General features: G+C 44.6%; 1 long non-coding RNA gene across 1 annotated transcript; it reads right to left on the reverse strand.

Annotated features, from left to right (window-relative positions):
* Nucleotides 1-1001: 1001 nt before the first annotated feature.
* On the reverse strand, nucleotides 1002-6495 carry LOC117867317. The gene is made up of 3 exons (XR_004643362.1): nucleotides 6252-6495; nucleotides 5489-5613; nucleotides 1002-1173 (listed from the first exon to the last, which is right to left on the reverse strand). It is a non-coding gene; the product is annotated as an uncharacterized LOC117867317 (long non-coding RNA).
* Between the last annotated feature and the right edge of the window lie 208 nt (nucleotides 6496-6703).

Genomic DNA, 6703 nt, shown 5'->3' on the forward strand with positions numbered 1-6703 from the left:
CTGGCTTGTGTGGAGAAGGTGGAATTGTGTCATAAGCAGTAGAGGCCATGAGCTAGATGCGCTGCTGGTTAATGCCAGTTTAAACCAGGATTCATTCACGAGGGTGCCTGCTTCTCAGTGATGGAAGTCTGCCAACAGAAGGCTATAGTAACGCAAGGTGGCCAGCAATCACCACCCTGCTGAGGGGCTTGCGGACAGCTAGGCAGTGGGTGATACTGACCAGGGAGTGGCTGCTACCGCTCATCCTTGATGCACCCTCCACCAGTGTGCCTCTTAGGGCACTTATGGTGGGACTCACATCTGCCCTCCCTGGGCAGCAGAACCACCATCGCCTGCCCTCCTCTAGGGGTAAATCCCCACTGCCACCATCGTGATACAAGGGGCTTTGATGATGGAGAGAAGGATTATTTGCAACTCCCTGCACCAGTGAGGATGCAATCCAGCCCAGGGGCCATATCTTCTGATCTGGTGAGCACTATTTTACCCTCCACCTAGCAGTCTGTCCACCTTTTTCTCCTCCTTTTGAAGCTGAACCAATCTATGGAAGCAGCAGGGTCCCATCAGGAGGGATAGCTCAGTGGTTTGAGCACTAGCCTGCTAAACCCAGGGTTGTGAGTTCAATCCTTGAGGGGGCCACTTAGGGATCTGGGGCAAAATCAGTACTTGGTCCTGCTAGTGAAGGCAGGGGGCTGGACTTGATGACCTTTCAAAGTCCCTTCCAGCTCTAGGAGATGGGATATCTCCATTTATAAATAAATAAAAGGCCTTTAAGGCCCCCTAGCCTTTGCTTGCCAAGTTAGGTCTAATAATTCATCGGGTGAGCCACGAAAACGTCAGCAAGGACAGTTCCGAGACATCTGAATCAACCCAATTACCCGAAAAATCCAAAGGAAGAAACAGAAATGAGACACGTGCCCAGATTCAGTGGGTCAGTACATAAGAAAATTGAATAAATAGAAGCTGGTGCTTTAATGGCATCAGAAAGAGCCATGTAGGCTGGATCTTACAAAGTAATGTTGGCTGCCCGCCCGCCCTCCTCAAAAGTAAACTCCCTTTTCATTTGTGAAAGTTCACGGCAACCCGTAACATCTTGACAGAGGCTGACGGGGGAATATGGCACTGAGCTCATTAACATCCGAGCTGAACAACACTACGCAGAGCTGGCAGCTGTGTCTGAAAGGAAAGATAATGGAAAAAGCATAAATCACCTGGAGCCATTTGCACAGCCAGACTCGCAGGCTCATGCAACATGTGACTGTATGGGGCATGCAAGCCGCTTCCACCCTGCCTATTCCATCCCTGACCCTGCCTAATCGGCAAAGGAACAGTGACAGCCATCTCTGAAGAGAGTCCAGTGTAGCTCATTGTGAGCCCAGGAAAGTAACCAGGACAGGGGTTTAGATATAGATATATGGTGATATACCTATCTAATAGAGCTGGAAGGGACCCTGAAAGGTCATTGAGTCCAGCCCCGTGCCTTCACTCACCCAAGTACTGATTTTGCCCCAGATCCCTAGGTGGGCGCCTCTATGATAGAACTCATAACCCTGGGTTTAGCAGGCCAATGCTCAAACCACTGAGCTATCCTTCCCCCGCTCCTTCCTTTGAAGAAGGGAAGTGGTGGATTCTCCATTTCTTCTCCATTCTCATATGAAGACTGGATGCCTTTCTGGAAGATCTGCTTTAGATAAACATAGGCTCAGTGCACAAGTAACTGGATGAAATTCTCTGGCCTAAGTTATAAAGGTGGTCAGACTAGTTTATCTATTAGTCTCTGCTGACCTTAAAATCTGTGACTCCAAGGAGAAGGACAATCCTATGGGGGGAAACATCAGCTATGGAGATACATATGCATATAGTAAAAGAACTCGAGAAGAATATCACTTCTCTTAAAAATCCTACACAAGAATAGCAGGAAACCCACAGGCTCGGTAACACTGCCAAAACTGTGTTACTTGTCTGCTCTCTCGGCCTTCATTTAACAGCCGCACAAGGTAAGCAAACACAGTCAGCAGCCTTATTCTGGCTGTGTAGGGGCATGTAAATCCTCAGCAGTCTTCCAAAGTGAGTAATCTCAGCTACGTGATGGCCCAGTTCAAACATTCATAGCTTATGAGTAACTCTTCATGTTCTTCACCAGCGGTACAAATACCCCTGACATTTGGGAGAAATGAACTGGTTAAGCGAGGATAGATGTTCAGGGCTTTTCCATCTCCAAACAGCATGAAGAGACTTAAATGACTCAGACTTTGTGCTGCAAGTAAAGTACCATGTCTAGTGGTTGGACCACAGGACAGGGAGTCGAAGCCCCTTCTTCTTTTCCTGCCTTTGCCAGTGCACTAATATTAGGGTTTGTCTAGACTTCAAGCAGCATAGCATAGTTAATCCATCTCCTCAACAGGGGGTAGCTAGCTAGGCCAGTGGAAGCTTCCGTTGACCTAACACTGTCCTGACGGTGGGGGTCAGGTCGTCTTAACTCGGCTGCTCGGGGTGTGGATCTTTCACATCCTTGAACGACATAGCTGGGTTGACCTAACTTTTTAGTGTAGCTCAGGCCTTAATAAAGTCATTTAAGTCTTGGGTACATGGTGGAAATTTACCAGCATAGCTATCGCAGAGTAACTATTCTGCAATGGCTATTCCAGTATAATTTAGCTATGCCAGTATAACTCCCCTATGTAAATACTATACCAAATTAAAGTTAATTTTATTCTGGAATAGAGTGTCCACACAGGGAGCTATTCTGGTTTAGCTATAGTGGAATAATTATTCTGTTATAGCTGTGTTGATCAGTTTCCCCAGATAGACAAGCCCTGAAGCTCTGCCTCACTTTCCTCATCTGTAAAATAGGGATAATAATACTTAAAGTGCTCGGAGGTCCTCAAATACAAGACGCTATAGAAAAGTATTATTTAATCTGAGCTCTTTGCAAACCTTGCTGCACAAACTTCTTTCCAGCAAAATTTAATGGTGCCCTTTGAACTGTCAGGGTAGTGTCTGTTTGTTGCATCTTTAAGGAGGAGAGAATGTGTTGGAGCAAGTTTTGGCACAATTGGCTCAATATAATAGAAACTCTGAAAGGTTCTTTGTCCAGCGAATGTAGTTTCTTTCCATGTTCAGCAGGGCCAAGAAGGCTCAGAGATTAATGGTGTGGTTCAGCTCTGCTGGCATTTCTAAAAGTGCTATCTGAGGACATCAGGAATCTCTCCCCACTGGGGAAGCAGCATCTACATGGAAGTGTAGCATGTGACACTGGCAGTGTTGGGATAAATCATGGCAAAATCGGGACTGGGAGCAGAGATTTCGGAAGAAGGAGAACCTAGGGAAGAAACTAAAATGACAGCCCTGGTGAGTAGAGTGAGATGAGGGACCAAATGATTGCTAAAGTGAGCAGAGGCCAAGGAAAGGGGCCATGCAGCCTTTAGCGGAGAGAGAGAGAGTTTGGAGATACAGATGGAGAGAGAAAGGGGGGAAAAGGAGGAGGAAGGGACAGAGAGGGGAATGGATGGATGACTAAGGAAGGGCAACAAAAATGATTAGGCATATGGAACGGTTGCCATGTGAGGCAAGATTAATAAGACTGGGACTTTTCAGCTTGGAAAAGAGACGACTAATGAGGGATATGATTGAGGTCTACAAAATCATGACTGGTGCGGAGAAAGTAAATAAGGAACTGTTATTTACTCCTTCTCGTAACACAAGAACTAGGGGCCACAAATGAAATAGGCAGCAGGTTTAAAACAAACAAAAGGAAGTATTTTTTCACACAATGCACAGTCAACCTGTGGAATTCCTGGCCAGAGGATGTTTTGAAGGCTAAGACTATAACAGGGGTCAAAAAAGAGCTATTTAAGTTCATGGAGCATAGGTCCATCAATGGCTATTAGCCGGGAGGGTGACCCTAGCCTCTGTTTGCCAGAAGCTGGGAATGGGAGACAGGGGATGGATCACTTGGTGATTACCTGTCATGTTCATTCCCTCTGGGGCACCTGGTGTTGGTCACTCTCGGTAGACAGGATACTGGGCTAGATGGACCTTTGGTCTGACTCACTATGGCCGTTCTTATGTCAGGAAGAGTGAGATGTAGCCCTGTGGTCCATTTCTCCCCACGCAGGATATAAACAAGTCCCATTGAGCTTAACTATAAATTCTGGCTCAACATTTTAGCATTTCCCCAGACTGTGCATTAGACTATAAAGCAGAGCAAGGAAAGACTGGATCCTTACATAATCTCAGTGGCTGGGAAATATGAAATCAAAGGCACTGCAATTTCATAGACATCAGAGATTTCATAACCTGGCTGGAAAAGTTAAAAAAATAATGGAGACAACACCCATCCTACTCATACAGGTAGGAATGTTACTGCTGCCTTTAGGACATTTAGGCATCTAAACAGCATGTCTCATCTTATCCTATGTGGATGCTGTCCAATTTATGAACACAAGCTCACTATGTCTTCACTGAAATAGTGATAGAAAGCCTATTGGCTGACATAATGTCGTAGTTAGGGTTCCCAGGCTACAAGTTAGGATGCACGAGCGAGTGTTTTTTATGTGCACTGTGAATCCTGCTGTTTTGGGGGATCGGTTACAAAGCATGAGTCTCTTGACACAGTTAAAACATGGTTCAGCACAAATAGGACTTAATTGCTTTAAAGGTGTTTCTGAAGTATGCTACAGCATTGGGCATTAGCAAGGCTGCAATGTAGTTCAATCTCACCTAACCTGTAAGACTGAATCATGTGGGAAGGTAACTACGTCATAAATGGATCCCATAACACAATGGGGTTTAGACCATTGACTCAACAGATAAGCTTAGTTTGGAGGCACTTTGTAACATGGCTGACTTCACACATGATTCATGTTCGCACACAACAAGATGAACTCATGGTACAGAAATTTTTACCCTGATTAGATAACAGCTGTAATGTGCGTGACAGGCTGCAGGTGGTTTCTAACTGGGTTCGTCTACTGTGTAGACACAAGATTGCTTAACCAAATTTGTGTAACTGGTTTAGCCAACGCGCCAGTTCCCTGGGTCTTTTTGCAGGAGGACATCTTTAATAAAAAACACCCACGTTTCTCTGCCTTTAGGAATCTGAGCTGAAGCAGCAAGGGATAGCTACCCACATTTTTTAAGATTGCCCTCATACAAGCATCATCGTGCAGCATGGTGAATGTGGATGAGCCAACATGACTGTGGTAAGAAAAATGCGGCTGGATGGGACTGCACTGAAATAGTTAGCTGTATTCATGTCACTCGAGATTCCACTTATACTACAAAATAAAACATGCTAGACCTGGTCAAAGGATTGTTACACACCCCTCCCCCTCAACATGATTTTGGTTGAGTGAGAGGGTAAACGGGAACGAACTGTATTTCACCTGTGTCCAGGGGGCATACTACAAGCAAGGCTGGGTCCTTGCTAGACTGCAAAATAGTTAGGTCCCATTTGCACTGCAAGAGTGAACCATGTCAAGGAACGTACCCGTCATAATCAGGTTCCCCAAAACTGTTGATTTTTGTAGAACTGGGTCCAAACGTGGTTCTATGTACAGGGTAGACACAGCTAGACAGAAAGAGAGTGGGGAAACTGAACCTTAGGGTGATGACCTGGAAGTAATGGAAAAAAGGATTAGTATACTGTAACAATACATTACAGGGTGTCTGGAAGCAGCTGATTGTAGTGCAGTCACAAAAGATTAGGACTAAAATATGAGCTGAGATTTAACAAAACAGTTTAGGAATATAAATTACATTAGTGGAAAGAGCATTAGATTAGAGTCACTTAATGGCAAAGACAGTAAATAGTGCAAGACGGAAGGCATCTTGTGATCCATCTGTATTGCTCTTGAGAGCTATTAAAAAGGGACACATTATTCCAGGTATTGCTCCCAACTCCCTCAAGCAAACCAGAGAAAGGAGGGACAGCAAAACTGACAAAGTCAGCCAGACAGAAAGAGGTATAGAAAGGGAATGTATAAGAAAGGACAGCAAGGAAGAAAACAGAATGAAGAAAGGAAACTGAATTTATAAATTAAAGACTAATTTGGCTGAGTTTAATTGAAAAGCAAGAGATGATTCTAGTTTTGTCTGGTTCCATAGAAACTCTACCCCTTTGATTCTCCAGTAGGATAAAAAAGCATATCTCACTCAACCAATGAAACACAAGATAGTATTTCACCATTGGGGGAAAAAGAGTTCATTGGCAGAATGTACCTTGAGAGTGGGCCTCTGCCTGTTAAGCCTACCTTGGGATTTTGTCTTTAAGTGGGATCGCTTTCCAATGTCCATTTAAACGAGGAAAATAATATCCAATTTCAGAGGCTGTTGTGAAAATTTAGCCCTTGAAATCTATTCCTCCAGAGACGGCTTGTCTAACTTCCCAACTTGCAAGCAAAGAAGGCTGCTTGCATGGAAAAAAATGTACAGGTGCAAAACACAAGCCCAGTTTCAGAGAAAAGTTTGGGGCCATTTAGACAAGATGGCTTGCAAGACTGCATTTCTCAGATTTTATTAAAAAGCAACAGAGGGTCCTGTGGCACCTTTGAGACTAACAGAAGTACTGGGAGCATAAGCTTTCGTGGGTAAGAACCTCACGAAAGCTTATGCTCCCAATACTTCTGTTAGTCTCAAAGGTGCCACAGGACCCTCTGTTGCTTTTTACAGATTCAGACTAACACGGCTACCCCTCTGATACTTG

This window comes from Trachemys scripta, chromosome 18 (assembly GCF_013100865.1).
Source record: "Trachemys scripta elegans isolate TJP31775 chromosome 18, CAS_Tse_1.0, whole genome shotgun sequence".
NCBI classification, from domain to species: Eukaryota; Metazoa; Chordata; order Testudines; family Emydidae; genus Trachemys; species Trachemys scripta.